Source organism: Phyllobates terribilis, unplaced genomic scaffold (assembly GCF_046119375.1).
Source record: "Phyllobates terribilis strain yellow unplaced genomic scaffold, ASM4611937v1 Scaffold_3__8_contigs__length_932513732, whole genome shotgun sequence".
Classification (NCBI taxonomy): Eukaryota; Metazoa; Chordata; class Amphibia; order Anura; family Dendrobatidae; genus Phyllobates; species Phyllobates terribilis.
Window position 1 is genome coordinate 148,315,022 of NW_027362763.1, and position 21,238 is coordinate 148,336,259.

Consider the following 21,238-nt stretch of genomic DNA (forward strand, 5'->3'; position numbering starts at 1 on the left):
CATCCAATTCTTCTTAACATTCCGCAATTATTGTAATTCTTCTCGGTTCGATTCTTCATTAGTTCATAGCAGTATGACATTTACTTTATGTGCATTTCCAATGACCCAGTCAATAGTTTGCTGTTTACTATTAAGAATGATGAAGGAAGGTTGAGTAGGAGTCAAACAAGGTTATCTAGTATCTACTTTGAATGCGCCTTTCTTGCATTTTTCATTATTGCTCCGGCCGGCTGTCTGTGTGTTTAATCAATTCAAATAAAAAATAAATCATCGGGTTTGATATGAATAAAAAGTTAGAATCCAGCAGCGTGGGCCGATAGGTGGAACGCTCGAATATAAATGTTTGCCTAGAGCTTTCTTATGGGAGCCTCGCTGAACAAACAATAAGCCTCCATGGGGGTTTTTAGGAAATAAAAATTTCATTCATTCAGAGTATGAAATCTGTATTCATTGGTAATGTAAGAATTCTGAAGAACAGTATATATTCAATTCAACAATAATTTTGATAGAGGTTTCAACATTTGATGCAAATAACACAATACATGGAAAAAGAAGAGCGAGAAAAACATTTAAAATTATATGGAAGGGGAACTACTGGTATATGGTTAGTGCAATTATATAAATAAACACATGAATAAAAAAAGGAACACTTAGAATGGTTTCTTGCAGTTTGGTGCCCATATGATGGTGTCTACGGTGATGAAATGAAGTGGCTGCTACTTTGTTCTGCTGCAAGTTCCTTCATGCGGTAGGACCTGAAAAATATCGAGCATGTCAGGTAGGATCTTCTAACCCTTCTTCTCTTATCCAGTAGTAGTTTGATTCCTGTGTTTCCTATTATAAAAATGAATAACAGTAGGTTAATAAAGATGAAGCGGGACTTAAATCTAATCATGAATGTTAAATAGGAGAAGTTTTTTGCTCTTGATGTTTCAACGATGAGGAGGATCGACTGTTACACAGCTTTTCTGTGGACTACATGATGGGATGAGACTTTGAATGTGGATGCATTAGCAAATTTCACAGCATAAACTGCATACAATGTTAAATATTTCTCCAAGACCTGATGAGGCTGGTGTACTTACTCTGATAAATCATGCTACGGTATAATCCTTTTTGAAAGTAAAAACTCAGTCTTTGTCTACCTATCCTGAGTGACAGCTCCTCAATGTCCCTCCATGCCGCTGTCGCTGCTGCTGACATTTCACAGTGCTCATTACAAGCCGCAACTGTCAGTCAGGCTGTGCGGGCAGAAACTGAATACACATGGAGTCATGAGTTCTCTCGATTTTTTAACTGGACTCATAAACTGCTTATTTCAATATAAGGATCATACAGCCATTCTGACATGGATTTTGAAAGTGATTACATCATCAAAATCCATTAAGAGATCTATTTAACTATGTATGCAGTTTGTATTGTGACATCTGGTGACGTGATCTCCTTCTCTACTCCCCTCTTATCTCCTCTTCCCACAATCACATACAAGATTTCTCCCGTGCATCCCCCCTACTCTGTAACTCTCTACCGCAACACATCAGACTCTCGCCTACCGTGGAAACCTTCAAAAGGCATCTGAAGACCCATCTCTTCCGATAAGCCTACAACCTGCAGTAACCACCGCCCCACCATACCGCTGCATGACCAGCTCTACCCTCAACTACTGTATCCTCACCCATCCCTTGTATATTGTGAGCCCTCGCGGGCAGGGTCCTCGCTCCTCCTGTACCAGTCGCTGACTCTTTTTTTTTCAAGATTATTATACTTGTTTGCTATGTATACCTCTTTCTCACATGTAAAGTGTCATGGAATAAATGGCGCTATAATAATAAATAATAATAATAATAAATAATAATAAAAATACATTAATAGTTGTGCTCAAAAGTTTACATACCCCGGCAGAAATTTTCCTTTCTTGGCCTTGTTTCAGAGAATATGAATGATAACAAAAAAACTTTTTCTCCACTCATGGTTATTGGTTGGGTGAAGCCATTTATTGGCAAACTACTGTGTTTTCTCTTTTTAAATCTTAATGACAACCAAAAACATCCAAATGACCTTGATCAAAAGTTCACATACCCCATTTCTTAATACCATGTATTGCCCCCTCTAACATCAATGACAGCTTGAAGTCTTTTGTGGTAGTTGTGGATGAGGTTCTTTATTTTCTCAGATGGTAATGCTGCCCATTCTTCTTGGCAAAAAGCCTCCAGTTCCTGTAAATTCCTGGGCTGTCTAGCATGAACTGCGTGCTTGAGATCTCCCCAGAGTGGCTCAATGATATTGAGGTCAGGAGACTGAGATGGCCACTCCAAAACCTTCACTTTGTTCTATTGTAGCCAATGACAGGTCGACTTGGCCTTGTGTTTTGGATCATTGTCATGTTGGAACGTCCAAGTACGTCCCATGCGCAGCTTCCGGGCTGATGAGTGCAAATTTGCCTCCAGTATTTGCTGATAATGTGCTGCATTCATCTTTCCATCAGCTTTTACCAAGTTTCCTCTGCCTTTGTAGCTCACACATCCCCAAAACATCAGCGTGCTTTACTGTAGGAATGGTGTTCCTTTCATCATAGGCCTTGTTGACAACTCTCCAAATGTAATGTTTATGGTTGTGGCCAAAAAGTTCAATTTTGGTCTCATCACTCCAAATTACTTTGCTCCAGAAGTTTTGAGGCTTGTCTCTGTGCTGTTTGGCTTATTGTAGGCGAGATACTTTGTGACATTTGTGCAGTAATGGCTTTCTTCAGAAAACTCAACCATGCAGCCCATTTTTCTTCAAGTACCTCCTTATTGTGCTTCTTGAAACAGCCACACTGCTAGTTTTCAGAGAGTCCTGAATTTCAGCTGATGTTATTTATGGGTTTTTCTTTGCATCCCGAACAATTTTCCTGACAGCTGTGGCCGAAATTTTTGTTGTTCTACCTGACCGTAGTTTGGTTTTTACCGAGCCACTGATTTTCCATTTGTTAATCAAAGTTTGAACCCTGCTGACTGGCATTATCAATTCCTTGGATATTTTTTTGTATCCCTTTCCTGTATTATACAGTTCAACTACCTTTTCCCGTAGATCCGTTGACAATTCTTTTGCTTTCCCCATGACTCACAATCCAGAAACGTCAATGGCTGGATGAAAGAAGCAAGAGTCTGTCTGGATCCCAGAAACTCACTTAGCTTTTATACACACACACTGATTACAAGCAAACAGGTCACAGTTGAGGATGTTACCTTTAGTAGCCATTCAAATTCATTTGTGTCAAATTATGTGCATGTTATCAGGCCAAAATCACTAAGGTATGTGAACTTTTGATCAGGGTCATTTGGATGTTTTTGGTTGTCATTAAGCTTTTAAAAGAGAAAACACAGTAGTTTGACGATAAATGGCTTCACCCAACCAATAACCATGAATGGAGAAAAAATTTTTTTGTTATCATTCATATTCTCTGAAACAAGACTAAGAAAAGAAAAATTCAGCCAAGGTAAATTTTTGAGCACAACTGTAAAAATAATTTGTCATGATGATTGATTAACCCTCTGAACCGCTTTTACTGTCATGTAGCGCACTGAAACATAAGCTAATCTGTACCTTTATTTCTAAAATCTGCTGCTCTTTATTAAAGATAACACGTTTTAATCCACATGCTCTGGGTGTAATCAGAGCACTTTCCAAGACTATGCCTCACCAGTTTTGTTCCCTCTTAGAGGCACCTTTATTTCCTTGACTTACAGCTCACTGGTTGTGTAGTCAAATCAGGAAGTTGTCAATCAACAGGAGAAGGAGGCACTAGGTGTGGGAGCCAGGGTTGCCAACTTTAATTTTTATTTTTTCTGAACAGCTTCATAAAAATTCACAGACAGAAAACCATAATAAACCATAATAGTTATAAGTGATACATGTGTGCAGCCCATAATTCTGGTATGTAGACATCAGCTGCATTCACTATAAACTGTACAATTATGATAATTAGAGTCAAAATAATCTTTAGAAGTTTCTTCAGCTTAAAAAAATCACAGCAACAATTTATTTTATGGATGGGGGGGAAAGTGGCCTATTTTTACGGACTGTCCAGGAATTTCTGGATGGTTGACAACCCTGATGGGAACAGAGACGGGGAGACAGAGGTACAGGAAGTGCTCCAATTACACCCAGAGCACTTCAGCCTCATTTGCATTTGGATTAAAATGTGAATTTTTAGTCATAGAGCTGTGGATTTTATAAATATAGGAACAGATTGGCTTATGTTTCAATGAGCTACATAACAATATAAGCAGTGTGGTCGGGTTGATTGTCATGATTTCCTTTAATGTTATCAATCACATTGTATAGGATTTTATAACCCAGCCTCTAGGCATCGAGAAGATGATTACCAAGTCTCTGTAATACAGTAGCTTTGTTCTTCAGCCTCGGTAGGTTTAGTGCTGCCTTACAAGCACTCTTGTCATTACTCTGTCAACGGGAGGCCTCATGTTACCAGCAGACTGGATAATTGCATGAAACTTCATGCATCCATCTTTGCATTAAAGAAAATTGCAGAAGACAAATTGACTTTTACCTGATACCCATTACGTGATGCAAAAAGAGTTTGTCATCTTACAGTCTTAGTTTTACTGTTATCCTACCAGGAGAAAGAGCTGCTGCCATCAAGCCCCACAATGTGGATGGAACTTTTAAGTTATATCCAATATTACTGTCAGATGAATAAAGTTTGCATCTTAAAAATTAATTTAGACCCAGAATTTTTTTTTTTTACAATATTCATATAAAAAGATCAAACTTTAAAATCTTAGCAGAAGATTAAAACTTTTACAAATCACTAAACTCCGATGAGAATTTCACGTAAGATACAGAATAATAAATATAAGTTATAACAGATGTTGTTTTGATAAAGGTACAAACAGCAGATGATTCTGAAAAATCTTCTGCAGGAGAATAAAGGTTAATTATGATAACCTGTTTATATAGCACATGTGTATACAGTGGTGCTGTATGTACAAAGTATTTACTTTCTCCACTTGTGTCCACAATCTAATTTGGGAAAAGTCAAGACGTTCTCTAATGATTTTAGTGACCAAAGCAAAAGTAGATCAATAAAAGTAAAGTCTTATTAAGTCTTATATTTCATTTTCCAGTTTTATAATATGTGATATCAATCTTCTACAGTGGGGAAAATAGGTATTTGATATACTGCTGATTTTGCAAGTTTTCCCACCTACAAAGAATGGCGAGGTCTGTAATTGTTATCGTAGGTACACTTCACCTGTGAGAGACAGAATCTTGAAAAAAATCCAGAAAATCACATTGTATGATTTTTACATAATTAATTTACATTTTATTGCATGGAATAAGTGTTTGATACAGTGGGAAAAAAAGTATTTAGTCAGCCACCAATTGTACAAGTTATCCCACTTAAAAAGATGAGAGAGGCCTGTAATTGACATCGTAGGTAGACCGTAACTATGAGGTACAAAATGAGAAAACAAATCCTGAAAATCACAGTCTGGTTTGGAAAGAATTTTTTTTAAATTTTGGTGGAAAATAAGTATTTGGTCAATTACAAAAGTTCATCTCAATACTTTGTTATATATCCTTTGTTGGTAATGACAGAGGTCAAATGTTTTCTGTAAGTCTTCACAAGGTTGGCACACACTGCTGCTGGTATGTTGGCCCATTCCTCCATGCAGATCTCCTCTAGAGCAGTGATGTTTTGGGGCTGTCGCTGGGCAACGCAGACTTTCAACTACCTCCAAAGGTTTTCTATAGGGTTTAGATCTGGATACTGGCTAGACCACTCCAGGTCCTTGAAATGCTTCTTACGAAGCCACTCCATCATTGCCCTGGCGGTGTGCTTGGGATCATTATCATGCTGAAAGACCCAGCCACTTTTCATCTTCAATGCCCTTGTTGATGGAAGGAGGTTTGCACCTAAAATCTCACGATACATGGCTCCATTCATTCTTTCATGTACACGGATCAGTCTTCCTGGTCCCTTGGCAGAGAAACAGCCCCAAAGCATGATGTTGCCACCCCCATGCTTCACAGTAGGTATGGTGTTCTTTGGATGCAACTCAGTATTCTTTCTCCTCCAAACACACTGAGTTGTGTTTCTACCAAACAGTTCTACTTTGGTTTCATATGACCATATGACATTCTCCCAGTGCTCTTCTGGATCATCCAAATGATCTCTAGCAAACTTCAGACGGGCCCGGACATGTAATGGCTTAAGCAGGGGGACACATCTGACACTGCAGGATCTGAGTCCTTGGCGGCATAGTGTGTTACTGATGGTAGCCTGTCTAACGTTGGTCCCAGCTCTCTGCAGGTCATTCACTAGATCCCCCCATGTGGTTCTGGGAATTTTGCTCACCGTTCTTGAGATCATTTTGACCCCAGGGAGTGAGATCTTGTGTGGAGCCACAGATCGAGGGAGGTTATCAGTGGTCTTGTATGTCTTCCATTTTCTAATTATTGCTCTCACAGTTGATTTCTTCACACCAAGCGGCTTGCCTATTGCAGATTCAGTCTTTCCAGCCTGGTGCAGGTCTACAATTTTGTTTCTGGTGTCCTTCAACAGCTCTTTGGTCTTCACCATAGTGGAATTTGCAGTGTGACTTTTTGAGGTTGCGGACAGGTGTCTTTTATACTGATAACAAGTTCAAACAGGTGCCAGTACTACAGATAATGAGTGGAGGACAGATGAGCCTCTTAAAGAAGAAGTTACAGGTCTGTGAGAGTCAGAAATCTTGCTTGGTTGTAATTGACAAAATACTTATTTTCCACCAAAATGAGAAAAAAAAATCTTTCCAAATCAGACAATGTGATTTTCAGGATTGGTTTTCTCAATTTGTCTCTCATAGTTGAGGTCTACCTATGATGTCAATTACAGGCCTCTCTCATCTTTTTAAGTGGGAGAACTTGCAGAATTGGTGGCTGACTAAATACTTTTTTTCCCCACTGTACAATAGAAAAACAGAACTTAATATTTGATACAGAAACCTTTGTTTGCAATTACAGAGGTCAGATGTTTCCTGTAGTTCTTGACCAAGTTTGCACATACTGCAGCGGGGATTTTGGCTCACTCCTCCATATAAATCTTCTCCAGATCTTTCAGGTTTCAAGGCTGTGAATGGGCAACATTGAGTTTCAGCTCCCTCCAAAGATTTTCTATTGAGTTCAGGTCTGGAGACTGGCTGGAAACTGTGTTTTGAGTCATTGTCATGCTGAAAGACACAGCCACAACCTGTCTTCAATTCTCTTACTGAGGGAAGCAGGTTGTTGGCCAAAATCTTGAGATACGTGACCCCATCCACCCTGCCTTCAATACGGTGCAGTTGTCCTGTCCCCTTTGCATAAAAGCAACCCCAAAGTATGATGTTTTCCCCACCATGCTTCATGGTTGGGATGGTGTTCTTGGGGTTGTACTTATGCTTTTTCTTCATCCAAACACAGCAAGTTTGAGTTGCTACCAAAAAGTTTTATTTTGGTCTCTTCTGACCACATAACCTTCTCCAATGCCTCCTCTGGGTAATCTGGATGGTCATTGGTGAACCTCAAACATGTCAGGACATGTGCTTTTGGGAGTTAAACGGAGACCTAATACATTCTACATCAAACAGTGCCAATACCCCAATCAATGACAGGCTGGTATTGGCAGAACAATGCCAGCTCAAGCAGTAAGAGAGATAGAAGAGAAAACTGAGTTCCATTGGCATAGAAAATACAGCTTTTATTAGTTACAAAAAATTCAACAATAGGTAGATTTCATAATTAGTTCCTACAACAAAAGTGCATGGTGCCAGGAAAAGTGGTGCCATATAAAACAAGGCCAGTTATGTGGATAACTAGGCATAGGAAATCATGTAGAGGATACCGCATGTGTAAAGGACCATACTAGGCCACATAAATCTCATATAAAAAGCAGATCCTAAAATGATTCTTACCAGGGTGCAGGCCAGATGGGATGTGGGGCACCAAATTGTAGAGGTGATGGCAGTGAACGCCTCGACGCGAGTTTCGCTGGGAATGATGTTGCTTTCTCAAGAGGCTGTGCTGACGGGAGCAGGGGATCCTTGCGTGCCCTGCAGGATTTTAATCCATAATGGTGTAGTGTGTTACTAATGGTAATATTTGAGACTATGGTCCCAGCTCTCTTCAGGTCATTTACCAGATCCTCCCATGTAGTTCTGGGCTGATTCCTGACCTTTCTCAGAATCATCCTTACCCCACGAGGCGAGACCTTTCATGGAGCACCAGACTAAGAAAGAATGACAGTCATCTTGTGTTTCTTCCATCTTCTAATAATTGCGCCAAGAGTTTTTGCCTTCTCAACCAGCTGCTTGCTTATTGTCCTGTTGCCCATTCCAGCCTTGTGCAGGTCTACAATTTTCAACCTTGTGCCCTTAGACAGCTGTTTAGTCTTGGCCATGGTGGAGAGGTTGGAGTGTGATTGATTGAGTGTGTGGACAGGTGTCTTTTATACAGGTAATGAGTTCAAATAGGTACAATTAATACAGGTAATGAGTGCAGAGTAGGAGGGCTACTTAAAGAAAAATTAACAGGTCTGTGAGAGCCAGAATTCTTGCTGGTTGGTAGGTGATCAAATACTTTCATCAGTTTTGATCAGTTTTTGAGCGGAAAAAGAATATAAGAAGGAATTCATGAATGTGCTACTAGAATCTTACAAAAATCCACCTTTGCCAAAATGCAGATTTTTTTATAATATGCTTCCAAACAAATTCAGCAAAATTGTGGCAGCTGGTCCCCATTTTTCTGAACCATGAAAGGCCAACACAATGCTAGAAAATAAAAAAAAAAACCTGTGCTACCTTGTGCTGGCTCTTCCACTACTCCCCGCCACCTGTCCAGCACTCATCGCAAGTTCATACTGGCGTCGGTGACATTGAAATCCACAGGGCTTCAGTCAATAGCCTAGGCTTCTGGATTTTCTAGGTTTGGGAGGGTTCTGTGCATGCATCCACAAAGGTTGCGGCCCATGACATCACAACGTGTGACCTATAAAGATTTTTATTATTTTTTTACATATTATGGTCATAGACAGACCCAAAGAATACTGAAGAAAATTAAATTTGGGGAGAAGAACTTCTCTGCCAATCAAATTTCCTGGGTAAAACACTTGAACAGGCAAATTCGAATTTTGCCTGATCCACTCATTTCTATGTGCTATGCCTTATGGTCTTGTAATTATAATTAGTGTTGAGCCACCCTCATAGTGTTCGAGTTCGGTTCGGTTCGTCGAACACCCATATGTTCGTCGAACTGTTCGTCGAACACCTTCGAACACCGTTAAAACCAATGACAGGCAAACAAAAACACATAGAAACACATAGAAAACACCTTCAAAGGTGTCCAAAAGCTGACAAACTGCTCAGAAGACACAACTAACACATGGAAAAGTGACAAGTACATATAGTCATGCGAAAAAAAAAGAGGTGGAGGAGTAAAAGGAGGGGGAGACACAAATATAGGCATGTCATGCCCTTCTAAAACCAAAAAAGTGCGAAGCCGACACGGCCAGTCGGTTCCTGCCCGTGCGACCTCCGTGTCGCCCGCTTTGTGCCAGAGCCGCGGTGGACCCTGATGGCTAGCCCCCCTCTCCCAATACTGGTGCCTGTCCGCTGGTGGGTCGAGCGAGCCCCCCTGTGGTGGAGGCAGGTCTAAGCTTTCTAATTTAAATTGTCTCTCTAATTTGAATGAATACACTTTAAATCCTTTTACAAGGATCTATTGGAGGGCAAGTCTCATGCCAGCAGCCGCGTATTTCCAGCTCCAGTAGCGTCCACTAAAGCTGCTGCAGTTAAAAAGCTTTTATAAGGATCGAGCTCGGCGGTCCACCGCAAGGCGTCCTACCGCCAGTCCCAGCCCCTGTGCTTTGGGGTGCCTCCTGATGCTCTTCACTGAGTATCCCGGGGTCCCGAAGCATTTCCTTTGAAAAAATTAAGTGTCCAAACTACAGCTGGTGTAGCTTGCTTAACAGCAGGGATAATCCGCTGACTAGCAGACACTGCTACTAGGCACAAAGTATTTCCTGGGCTAAATGCAGTTAAAAATTTGTAATTAGATACTCTCGTTGGATGCTGAGAAAGCATTCCATAGAGTCTCCTGGCACGCATATATTATTCTCTTAAAAAGCTTGGGGTAGGGGTCTAGGGGACCCTTTTATAGCCAAAATGACGGCCCTGTATCGCAATACGTCACCTAGGCTGAAGATAAATGTAACTGTAGCACCCCGAGGGCTCAGTTGCTACAGCGGTATTGCACCTCACCCAGAGGTGTGATATCTCCCTCTCAGGTAAGGATGGAGTGTGGATCAGGACCCCGACACCTGCATGCATTACACCACATTGCCGTGGGGCAGGGCAACCAATATGCCCCTGAGATGGCCACGACAGTCCCTGTCCCTGGCTGGAGTGGGGGGAGGGAACACAGAGGAAGGAGAACCCTGTAGTGCAGGAGCAGGGAGGAAGTAGTTCCTGGGTGCATTGAGAAGGGAGTATAAAAGGTGGGCACCATCTTAGTTCAGTGCAGAGAAGTCTGAGCAGAAGAGACAGGGAGCAGGGGCTCTGCATGAACTCTGCTCCGGATGCGGGCCTAGTAACAGAGGCCCAGGCCTGGAAGAGGGAGAAGGAAGGAAGAGGAGCGGAGAAGGCTCCAGGAACGAGAAACGAAGGGATCCCAGGGGTGCGGATGGGTGAGTCGCCACCGCACGCCCGAATCCACCTGCGTGGAGGGGTCAGGCCAAAGGGGGAGACCAGTCCCCGAAACTACTGGAGGCGGGAAACGGCCCTCAGCTAGAAACCGGAGGCTGTGACATTTTATGTGGCGCAGCCCCTCGCTACACCCGCTAGGAAGGCACCACATAGGGTCAGGGAAACTGGTGCCAAGTTTACTAAGAGGAGGCCCGAGGCAGCTGGACAGAAGCGTTGGTAAGAAAGGTCAGACAAAGGACACACAAAGGGGGTCCTGTGAAGTGCTCCAAAGTTATCTGGGAGTTGTCTGAGCCCCTCACCTGGTGAGCACAGTACGACTTGGGCAGCCGTTACCTGCAGAAGTGGTCTGGATAATAAGAACTGTGAGTAAAGGCCCTGGACTGCATCACTGACTCCGTGTCGTTACTGCTGCTGCCCTGCACCATCACCCCCATCGTCCGCATACTCTGGCCTGAGGCTATACTCCTCCCGTGGGGAGTTATACTACGCTTTGCTGCACCCACAACACCAGCCTCAGCGGTCTGCCCTGCAGCGGCGGTTCACTCTAACCGCAATCCACGGGTGGCGTAGTCAAACATTTAAACATCAAAACCACATAAATAGTTCCGCCACTGGTTTGACCGCCCTGAGCCACGGAACCGGGTCGCCGCAACGGAGACTACAACCACCAGCATCCACCAAAAAGGGTCCGGCTCCGGGTGTCCCAAGGCCCAGGGGGCACGTCAGAACATTTTCATCACCTTTCATAATCACCAATGGGACAAGGAAGGGATGTCCTCTGTCCCCTCTCTTATACATCCTAGTGACGGAGCACCTGTTCTCATCAATTCGCCATAACCCCAATATTAGGTGGATTGAGGTGGGAGGCACCGAGTACAAGTGCTCTGCATTTGCTGATGATGTCCTAGTATATATCACTCAATCACATATATCCATCCCTGCTGTTATGGCTGAAATAGATCACTTTGTTACATGGTCAAATTTTAAAATCAATGCAGCGAAGTCTGAGGCCCTCGATGTCTCCCTCCCCAAATCCATACAGGATTCCATCCAGTCCAACTTTCCCTTTCCTGGCCCTCACAGGGTATCAAATACTTAGGAATTCCTATTCATAGAGACCTCTCCCATCTATGTTATCTTAATTTTGGGCCCTTTATTGAACAACTCCATACAGACCACGGTTGGCAAGTTAGAACTGTAAGATTCACTACGTGAACCACTGGTGTTTTGTGGAAAAGCACATGTACACTGTGTTCCAAATTATTATGCAAAAAGTGTTTAGGAGTGATAAGGGAAGAATTTGTTTGTTTGTCAGTTAAACTCATTGATGGTGATGTGTGTCAGGGCTCTTTATATCACTGTAAGCAATTGCAGACACCTGTGCTAATTAGTTTGGCAGGTGTGTCCAATGAAAGGCAAGACTACTTAAGAAGGCTGTCCCACATTATTAAGCAGCCTACATTTTCTGCCAAAATGGGAAAGAAAAAGGATGTGTCGGCTGCTGAGAAGCAACAAATTGTGGAGTGTTTAGGTCAAGGCATGACTACAATCAACATTGCCAAGACACTTCATCCTGATCATCGCACAATCAAGAAGTATGTAGCTGATTCACAGTACACACGTGTGCGTGCTGATAAGGGAAAATTGAGGACTCATTCCTACAGGCAATTACGTCAGGTTAAAAGAGCAGTGGCAAAAAAGCCTTGTCATAGCAGCAGATAAGTTTTTGAAGCTGCTGGTGCCTCCAACATCCCCCGAGCAACAAGATGCAGAGTCCTTCGGAGGTTTGCAGCTGTGCATAAGCCATCCTGTCGACCTCCTCTATCCACTGCACACAAGCAGAAACGGCTACAGTGGGCCAAACAATACATGAAGACTGACTTCAAAACTGTTTTGTTCACCGATGAGTGCCATGCAACGCTCGATGGTCCAGATGGATGGAGTGGAGGATTGCTGGCTGATGAACCCCCCACGCAAACACGGCTACAGCGCCAACAAGGAGGAGGTGGAGTAATGTTTTGGGCTGGAATCATGGGGAGAGAGATTGTCGGCCCCTTTAGGATCCCTGAAGGGGTAAAGATGAACTCCATAATGTATGTGGAGTTTCTCAAACAGCACTTCCTGCCATGGTTCAAGAAGGAGAACCGTGTATTCCGCAGCAAGATCATTTTCATGCATGATAATGCACCGTCTCATGCTGCACATAACACATCTGCATATCTGGCTGATATGGGCATAAAAGGGGACAAACTTATGGTGTGACCCCCATGCTCCCCTGACCTCAACCCCATTCAGAACCTCTGGAGCATCATCAAAAGGAGTGTCTATGATGGCGGGAGGCAGTTCACATCTAAGCAACAGCTCTGGGAGGGTATTCTGTCCTCATGCAAAACAATTGAAGCAGAAATCATCCAAAACCTGACAAATTCAATGGACGAGACAGTTCAGATGCTCCTTTCGAACAAGGGGTCCTATGTGCAAATGTAACATCACCTAGAATAAAGTTTTGAGTTGAAAACTGTTTGATTTCAGTTTCTAATAACTTGCTAATGCTTATAATTTCAAAAATGACCATTTTTTTGTTCTTTATTAAAATGAAAAGGTTGATCGAAGAGTGTGGGGGATCTAAGAGTGTGGCAACCTAGTAGTCAGGATTTCATCGAATTCTGACAATCTGAGGGTCATGTTGCAGGTAGTGCAGCAAGAAGGCACTCATGTGTCTTGCGCATCTAGGAGACCCAAAATTATTTTCCGGGCTAGATGCAGCTAAAAATTATTATTAATTTGAAAGCTGGTGGAGCTTAGTATAGATGGCCTAATAGAATCAGTACTGCACACTGCTACAAAGCCCAAATTATTTTCCAGCCAAGATACAGATAAACATGATTAGTAATTTTAAATCTGGTGGAGCTTAGTATAGATGGCCTAATAGAATCAGTACTGCACACTGCTACAAAGCCCAAATTATTTTCCAGCCAAGATACAGATAAACATGATTAGTAATTTTAAAGCTTAAAATGGTTGGTGAGGTGATTTTAACAAATCATCAAGCTTTTACTCTCCCCAGGATGACACAGGTGTAGAAAAGTCGTTTCGGATCCATGATTTGTTCATCTTTATGAACGTGAGTCTGTCTACATTATCAGTGGAGAGCCACATGTGATTATCTGTCAGCACACCACCAGCAGTGCTGAACACACGTTCAGACAGAACGCTGGCTGCGGGGCATGACAAGATCTCCAAGGCGTAAGTGGCGAGCTCCGGCCATTTATCCAGACTGGAAGCCCAAAAAGAGCAAGGGTCTAGTGACACAGTCATGGCTTCAATGTTTACTTGGAGATACTCCTGTACCATCGTCTCTAGGCGTTGACTATATGTCAGATTTCTTGTCTCCTGTGGCCTTGCAAAGGATGGGCTAAAAAAGTGGTGAAATGATTCCACAAAATTGATGTTACCAGCAGATACTGTGTTTCTGTTATGGTTTGAGTGCAGAACACTCGACGGTCCCACGGTTGGCAAATTGGAACTGTGAGATTCACTACGTGCACCACTGGTGTTTTGTGGAAAAGCACATGTAAGATTCTGCAACAGTCTCTGCTGATACTCGTGCATGCGTGCACCCCATTCTATGGCAGGAATAATTTCTGCGAATTTACTTTTGTACTGGGGATCAAACAGTGTGGCAACCCAGTAGTCAGGATTATTTCTAATTCTCACAATTCGAGGGTCATGTTGCAGGTAGTGCAGCAAGAAGGCACACATGTGTCCTGCTCATCCAGGAGCACCAAGTCCCTGTTGTGTTGGTCGCAAGGTAACAATCATGCTTCCTTCCTCTGTCCTCTCCCCCCAACCTCGCACAACAGAAATGTGATCAAGGTCTCCCTCATCTGATGAGTCTTCCATCAGTTCGTCCTCCACTTCTTCCTGGGCTCCTGCACCTTCCTCACTAGTTTGGCTGCTACCATGCGCCCTGGTAAAACCATCTCCCCCACCCTCACATGCCTGCCGCCTTGGTGCTGCCGACCGTCTGGACCTTCCGCATACAACTCCTCCTCCTCTACTTCCTCCACCTCCTCTTGTGCCACCACCTGACTCCGAATTCTGTTTCACATGTGCTCCAGCATGTAAATCACCGGAATAGTCATGTTGATAATGGCATCGTCAGCACTAAACATCTTCGTCGCCATTTCAAAACTGTGCAGAAGGGTGCATAGGTCCCTGATCTGAGACCACTCCTCCAGCGTGATTTGCCCCACCTCTGGATCTCGTTGGCCCAGGCTATACATCAGAACGTATTGCACCAGGGCTTGTCGGTGCTGTCACAGTCGCTGCAATATGTGCAGAGTTGAATTCCACCGGGTAGGCACATTGCATTTTAGTCGGTGAAGTGGCAGGCCCAACGACTTCTATAGAGATGTAAGTCGCTGAGCTGCGGGTTGCGAACTGCGGAAGTGAGCACACAGCGACCGTGCCCTCTGCAGAAGGCCATCTAGTCCGGGATAGTGGGCTAAAAATTGCTGGACAACCAGGTTCAACACGTGAGCCATACAAGGCACGTGTGTGACATTGCACCGGCGAAGGGCCGCACCCAGGTTTGCAGCATTGTCGCACACGGCCTTCCCTGGTTTCAGGTCCAGTGGAGACAACCATTCATGAAACTGCCTCTCCAGAGCTGAACACAACTCCTCAGCTGTGTGACTCACATTTCCCAGATATTTCAAAGTAAAAACAGCCTGATGTCGTTGAGCCCTGAGCCAGCATAGTAAGGAGGTGTGCAGGATCCCTTCTGCGCAGTTAGAAAGCTTGTGGCATGACCAGACAGGCTTTGGGTCCAGGTGGAGGACCGAGAGGAGGTTGAGGAGGCAGAAGCAGTGGAGGAACTTTGAGATAAAGAGGATTGACGCACAACTCGTGGGGACGGCAAGACTTGGACAGCAGCCCCTTGTCCTGCTGTCACCATAGTTACCCAGTGCCCAGTCAGCGACATGTAACGCCCTTGTCCATGTCTACTCGTCCAAGTGTCTGTGGTGAAATGCACCCTGTCACACACAGAGTTTCTCAAAGAAGAGGTGATGTTGTGTGCGACATGCTGGTGGAGCGCAGGCACACCTTTCTTTGAGAAGTAGTGCCGACTGGGCATCTGGTACAGGGGCACTGCGACGGACATAAGGTCTCGAAAATCCTCTGTATCCACCAGGTGGAAAGGAAGCATTTCTGCAGCCAAGAGCTTGCAGATGTTGAAATTCAACCTCTTAGCTTTCTCATGGCTAAGAGGAAATGGTCTTTTACTTGTCCACATCTGAGGGACCAAGGGCTGGCTGTTGTGCTTAGACGGGGTTGAGAAGGGTGTCCCTGGCAAACTGCCAGTCTGTGAGGAAGATGCAGGCGGACATGTTAGGTTGCCTTGATCCAAAGGTGGTGCTATCGATGTCAGACAGCGCTCAACACCAGCTGGTGTTACCACCTCCAAAGAAAATGATGACCTGCCAATCACGCTGGCTGTTGCGGGTAAAGAGGTGTCAGGTCTGCGTCCCAAAACAGGTGTGACTGCTGTCCCCCCAGTCACAGAGGATGAAGAGGCCGCAGATGCACAAGATGGGGCAGATGGTGGTTGGCCCGGCCGGCTAGGCCGCATTGTAGCACAGTGAACTTCCCACTGCAACTTATCCTTCATGTTCATGTGCCGGTTCATGCATGAAGAACTCAAACTATGTCTTTTTTGGCCTCTACTTAGCTTTTGCTGACAAATGTTACAGATAACATGAGTTGGGTCATCTTTATCGATCTGAAAAAATGCCCAGGCTATGCAAGGCTTAGCACCGATGCGACCTGAGGAGCCACCACGACTTGTGGTCAGAGGGAGAGTTGTGTTTGAGGATACAGTTGTTGACGTGCTTCCAGTACTACGTCTCTGTCCAGGAAGGCGCATCATGACCTCATCGTCACTAGCATCCTCCTCCACCTCCTCTGCTGACCTCATCTCTTGGCTGAATGTGGGTTGACAGTAAGTGGGATCTCCAACCTCATCATCATCATCCTGTGTGTTATCACACCCGTCGTCCTCAGAGCCAACCTGTTCCTGCCCTGACAAAAAACTAAAGTTGTCGCTCCAATCAGGTATTTGAGTTTCATCATCGTCTTCCTCATTGTCTCCACCACCAGGAGTTACAGTTTGGGAACGAGGGTCTACATTATGGTCAGAACCTGCTGCGTCCGGTCCTGGATCCGACTCGTAAAGGTTCTGGGCATCAGTGCAGATCATGTCATCGTCTGGATTCACAGAAGCTCTGGAGCCGACCTCTGATTCCCAGGCTATAGTATGAGTAAACAGCTCTGCAGACTCAACCATCTGTTCTAGCCCATACTCAGACGGGCAGCTGGAGACTTGGGAGCTGTGAGGAAGCAAGTGCAATTGGGGTGACACCTCTGAGGACTGGAGTATTTGTGATGTTGAAGTTGAGGTGGAGGAGAGACCACTTAAAGGAGCACTTGATATCCGTTGAAACACCTGCTGTTTTTGTGCCTCATCTGGAATTTGTAGCGATTGGCGTGGCCGTAAGAAAGGGATCTTATCACATTGTCCGCTAAAAGAAATAGACATTTTTGTTTGGCTGGATGATGGTCTTTCTTCTGTAGATGTTACTGTTGCTTTAACACCTACCCCATGGACAAAACCTTTTTTCCCCTTCCCAACACGCCTATTCCCCTTTCCACCAACAGCAGGCCTTTTTCCACTCATTTTGGTGGTTAACTAATTCACAACTCTGGAGATGTTTGCACAAAGAAACAATGGATGGGAACCGAGCAGAGCTGAGTGGCCAAACTGTGGTATTAGGCCAAAAGTATTGGCTGGGTTAGAAGCAGATAAAAATTATATTGAATTTGCAACCTGATGGAGGTCAGTATAGATGGACTAATAGACCAAGTCCCACACATTGCTAGAAGCCTAAATATTTTTTCAGAACTAGATGCAGAAAAAAATTAGATTGAATTTGCAACCTGGTGGAGGTTAGTATAGATGGACTTATAGACCAAGTCCCACACACTGCTAGAAGCGTAAATAATTTTTCAGAGCTAGATGCAGAAAAAAATTAGATTGAATTTGCAACCTGATGGAGGTCAGTATAGATGGACTAATAGAACAAGTCCCACACACTGCTACAAGCTGAAATATTTTTTCAGAGCTAGATGCAGAAAAAAATTAGATTGAATTTGCAACCTGATGGAGGTCAGTATAGATGGACTAATAGAACAAGTCCCACACTGTCACGGGTGTGTTGCCACGAAGATCGTCACGAGTACACAGCCTGACTTCTCGCAGCTGACTTGTTGGTGCTTTGTGTTTCTCGGCAGTGAGGGAGTTAATTCTCTCTCTCTGGGCTAGATGAGGTCCAGCCTCGCCCAGCTGCAATCAATACTTCTGTAGTGAGACTCCTTCATATACCTGCTGGTCTGTTTGGGAGGTGTCGGTGAAAGCTTTTCATTCAGACTGACAGAGTGGATCGTGGTGTTTGGAGTTGCTGAGATAAGTGTATTTGGAAGTGTTTTTTCCCTTTTCTCGCTTTATCATTTATCTCCTTTCCCGTTGGTTTTCCCTCTGTTGTAGTTGAGTAGTTGTATGCAAGGTGGTTTTGGTTTTTCCCTTGTACTGTCTCGTTCGTCTAAATACTGTGTTTGGGCACATTATTTCCTGTTCCCTTTGGTTGTGATCGGGGTCCTTCTCAGGACTAGATTACTGAGGTGCAGGGATCTTCAGGAGGTAGGGGTTATGCTGGCGGCCTGGACCTCTGTACCTTTAACAGTACCTCCAGGTTGAGGGATTAGTCAGGGCCCCAGCTTAGGGTCAGCTTAGGCCCTCTACCTCCAGTATACAGAGACAGCGTGACATTTTCACCGACCCACTTAGTTTTTCTCCAGCTACCATGGATCCAGTAGCCGGTCTAGCTCGGCAGTTGCAGAGTTTGTCCATGGAGCTGGCGGACGTTAGGTCCAAGGTTTTGCATCCTCTGGAGCAAGCCGGACCAGAACCTAAAGTAGCTCTCCCTGACAGGTTCACTGGGGGGCGGGACAAGTTTTTTGTTTTCCGGGAGGCATGCAAATTGTACTTTCGGCTGCGGCCTCGGTCATCGGGGAGTGAAGAACAAAGGGTGGGAATTGTCATCTCGCTCCTACAAGGGGACCCACAATCTTGGGCGTTCTCTCTTCCCCCGGGCTCCCCGGCTCTCCAGTCAGTGGATAGGTTTTTCGCTGCTCTGGGACTCGTATATGATGACCCAGATCGGATCTCCCTTGCTGAGTCTAAGTTACGTAGGATCCAGCAGGGAGATCGTCTGGCGGAGGAATTCTGTTCGGAGTTCCGTAGGTGGGCCACGGACACCCAGTGGAATGACCCGGCTCTTAGGAGCCAGTTTTGTCAAGGTTTATCCGACAAATTACAGGATGTGTTGGCACAGTATGACTCTCCCGCGTCACTGGAAGCCGCTATGGCCCTGGCTATTCGCGTTGACAGACGGCTTCGGGAGAGGTGCGGGATAACCCGACCCCCTGTGATGACTCCACCTCCTACAAGGTCCCCTCATATGGTGGTTCCCCTGGTCAGTCCAGAGGAGCCTATGCAATTAGGAGGGACATCATATCGGGGGAGGGGACCGGTGGTGCGCCATAAGACAGGAAGGTGTTTCTTCTGCGGGAGAAAGGGACATTTTATTGGGGGGTGTCCATCCCGTCCCTTGCAGAGTGAAGAGTCGTCGGAAAACTGTTGATCCCAGGTTGTGTGGTGGACGGCAATCTGGGAGTAGGTATTTCGTCCCTAGGTTCGTCTCAGTTTCTCGTACCGGCGGAGGTGGTGGTGGGTACGAGAACTGAGAGGATATCTGTTCTTCTGGATAGTGGGGCCGGGGCTAATCTGGTTGATGCTCGGTTTGTCCGGGTTCAAGGTATGCGATTGAGTGAGTTAGCTAAACCCATCCCCATATTCTCGATCGATGCCAGGCCTCTCGGTCAGGGAAGTTTTTTGCAAGCTGTGCATGACGTAAAACTTCAAGTGGGGGCGATACATAAAGAACTGTTGTCTTGCTACGTGTTGGAGGGTCTTCCCACTCCTATAGTGTTGGGCCTTCCTTGGTTAACTAAGCATAACCCGGTTATTAATTGGCAAACCAGAGAGATAAGCCAATGGAGTAAATTCTGTAATAAAAACTGCATGAACACGGTCATCGGTGCGGTTACTCCTTGGGTCTTACCTCCATTTCTGGCGGACTTTGAGGATGTATTCTCGGAGAAAGGGTGTCAGGAACTACCTCCTCATCGCGAGGATGACTGTTCAGTAAAACTGCTCCCTGAGGCCAAGTTACCTAAAGCTAGGTTGTATAACCTTTCTGGTCCTGAGAGGCAGGCCATGAAGGATTATATTTCAGAAAGTCTGGCTAAGGGGCATATTAGACCTTCATCTTCACCGGTGGCTGCGGGGTTCTTCTTTGTTAAGAAGAAAGATGGAGGCCTACGCCCTTGCCTGGATTTCCGTGAACTTAATCGGATTACGGTCCGAGATCCGTATCCCCTCCCACTTATTCCCGATCTCTTTAATCAGATCGTGGGCGCCAAATGGTTCTCTAAGTTGGATCTCAGGGGGGCGTACAATCTGATTAGGATGAAGGAGGGGGATGAGTGGAAGACGGCGTTTAACACTCCGGAGGGGCATTATGAGAACCTTGTCATGCCATTCGGTCTGACTAATGCCCCGGCGGTGTTCCAACACTTTGTTAATGACATTTTTCGCCGCCTGGTGGGACAGTTTGTTGTCATATATCTGGATGATATCTTAATTTACTCGCCGGATCTGGTGTCTCATCAGGAGCACGTTAGGCAGGTGTTACAGATCTTGCGGGATAATAAACTGTATGCCAAATGGGAAAAGTGTGTGTTCGCCGTACAGGAACTTCAGTTTTTAGGCTTCCTGGTTTCAGCGTCCGGTTTTCGTATGGACCCTGGGAAAGTGCGGGCAGTTCTTGAGTGGGATCGGCCAGAGAATCTTAAGGCACTACAACGTTTCCTGGGGTTTGCTAATTATTACCGGAAGTTCATTCGTAATTTCTCGTCCATGGTTAAGCCTCTCACAGACATGACTAAAAAGGGGACGGATTTTTCTAGGTGGTCTGACAAGGCTTGTCAAGCATTCTCCTGCTTGAAAAAATGTTTTGCCTCGGCACCCATACTCATTCAACCTGATGCGTCACAGCCATTCATTGTAGAGGTAGACGCTTCCGAGGTAGGGGTGGGAGCAGTATTGTCACAAGGTTCGTCCCCTGGTAAGTGGCATCCGTGCGCCTTTTTCTCTAAAAAATTGTCGTCCGCTGAGAGGAATTACGATGTCGGCAATAGGGAACTCTTAGCCATTAAGTTAGCTTTTGAGGAGTGGCGCCATTTTTTGGAGGGGGCAGTCTATCCGGTCACCGTCATCACCGATCACAAGAACCTGCTATATCTGGAGTCCGCGAAACGTCTGAATCCCAGAC

The 21,238-nt window shown here is 44.9% G+C and overlaps 1 long non-coding RNA gene across 1 annotated transcript in view; it reads right to left on the minus strand.

Moving 5' to 3' along the window:
• Positions 1-490: 490 nt before the first annotated feature.
• The window catches only part of LOC141257987 (uncharacterized), a 121,088-nt gene continuing 100,340 nt past the window's right edge, over positions 491-21,238 (minus strand). The window contains exon 3 of the long non-coding RNA XR_012318159.1: positions 491-834. This is a non-coding gene — a long non-coding RNA (uncharacterized lncRNA). The remainder of the gene's footprint in view (positions 835-21,238) is intronic.